The sequence below is a fragment of the Rhinoderma darwinii genome, chromosome 2, assembly GCF_050947455.1.
Source record: "Rhinoderma darwinii isolate aRhiDar2 chromosome 2, aRhiDar2.hap1, whole genome shotgun sequence".
Classification (NCBI taxonomy): domain Eukaryota; kingdom Metazoa; phylum Chordata; class Amphibia; order Anura; family Rhinodermatidae; genus Rhinoderma; species Rhinoderma darwinii.
The window spans coordinates 395827998-395830010 of NC_134688.1; positions in this window are offsets into that span (position 1 = coordinate 395827998).

Consider the following 2013-nt stretch of genomic DNA (forward strand, 5'->3'; position numbering starts at 1 on the left):
ACCCGCGAGCTAGGCCGACGGGGACTTCCAGGAGGTCGGCATGAGGTGGAGGCTCCTACCGCTCTTGCCCTGGAAGTCCGCAGAGGACCGCGGGCGCTGTGGAGCTCCCACAAGGAAGCTGCCGGCATCCAGCAGCTCCCACGGGGCCCCTCTATCCCCCCACGGGTGCAGAAGGCAGGCACACCGCCGCTGATACGCGGAGCTGGCTCCCGGCCGCTGTCATGCTTCACTCGTGGACCGGAAGTACTTGTCAGCCGGGTGGACACGACGGGACTCGCCGCGGGCGCTGTGGAGCTCGTACAGGGCTGCCCCCGGGCTGGCACAGCTTCCCCATGGCTCCTCTATCCCCCCACGGGTGCAATAGGCAGGCACACGCCGCACACGCCGCTCGTACACGGAGATGGCTCCCGGCCGCTTTCGGTAGGAGTCACCGAGGTGGCCTTGCTCGTGCAAATGCAGGTGGGCTTGGGGCTTCGGAAAATACCATAAAAAAAAAAAGTTTTTTTATTAAGAAGGTAAAAAAAAAAAACAGCGGGACCGACCCGCGAGCTAGGCCGACGGGGACTTCCAGGAGGTCGGCATGAGGTGGAGGCTCCTACCGCTCTTGCCCTGGAAGTCCGCAGAGGACCGCGGGCGCTGTGGAGCTCCCACAAGGAAGCTGCCGGCATCCAGCAGCTCCCACGGGGCCCCTCTATCCCCCCACGGGTGCAGAAGGCAGGCACACCGCCGCTGATACGCGGAGCTGGCTCCCGGCCGCTGTCATGCTTCACTCGCGGACCGGAAGTGCTTGTCAGCCGGGTGGACACGACGGGACTCGCCGCGGGCGCTGTGGAGCTCCCACAAGGAAGCTGCCGGCATGTACAAGCTCCCAAGGGGCCCCTCTATCCCCCCACAGGTGCAATAGGCAGGCACACACCGCTCATACGCGGAGCTGGCTCCCCGAAGCTGACATGCATCATTGGCGGGGCGGAAGTGCTTGTCAGCCGGGTGGACACAACGGGACTCGCCACGGGCGAACCACAGCTCCCACAAGCAAGCTGCCGGTATGCACAAGCTCCTACGGGGCCCCTCTATCCCCCCACAGGTGCAATAGGCAGGCACACACCGCTCATACGCGGAGCTGGCTCCCCGAAGCTGACATGCATCATTGGCGGGGCGGAAGTGCTTGTCAGCCGGGTGGACACAACGGGACTCGCCACGGGCGAACCACAGCTCCCACAAGCAAGCTGCCGGTATGCACAAGCTCCTACGGGGCCCCTCTATCCCCCCACAGGTGCAATAGGCAGGCACACACCGCTCATACGCGGAGCTGGCTCCCCGAAGCTGACATGCATCATTGGCGGGGCGGAAGTGCTTGTCAGCCGGGTGGACACAACGGGACTCGCCACGGGCGAACCACAGCTCCCACAAGCAAGCTGCCGGTATGCACAAGCTCCTACGGGGCCCCTCTATCCCCCCACAGGTGCAATAGGCAGGCACACACCGCTCATACGCGGAGCTGGCTCCCCGAAGCTGACATGCATCATTGGCGGGGCGGAAGTGCTTGTCAGCCGGGTGGACACAACGGGACTCGCCGCGGGCGCTGCGGAGCTCGTACACAGCTGCCCCCGGGCTGGCACAGCTTCCCCATGGCTCCTCTATCCCTCCACGGCTGCAATAGGCAGGCACACACCGCTCATACACGGAGCTGGCTCCCGGCCGCTTTCGGAAGGAGACGCCGACGTGGCCTTGCTCGTGCAACTCCAGGTGGGCTTATATTGCAACTCCATGGGTGCAATATAAAAAATTAAAAAAAAAACAATTTTAGTCATTATTAACCTAGTTCGGTCCCCACCGTTACAGTCGGATGTCAGCTGTAAGATACAGCTGAGATCCGGTGATGATGGCACCGACTCAGCTTCTGAGCCGGTGCCAAACATTGTACGGCATTTTGCGGGAAGTCAATGCTTTCCAGGACGTACATATACGTCCAATGGCGGGAAGGGGTTAATAATGACTAAAATTGTTTTTTTT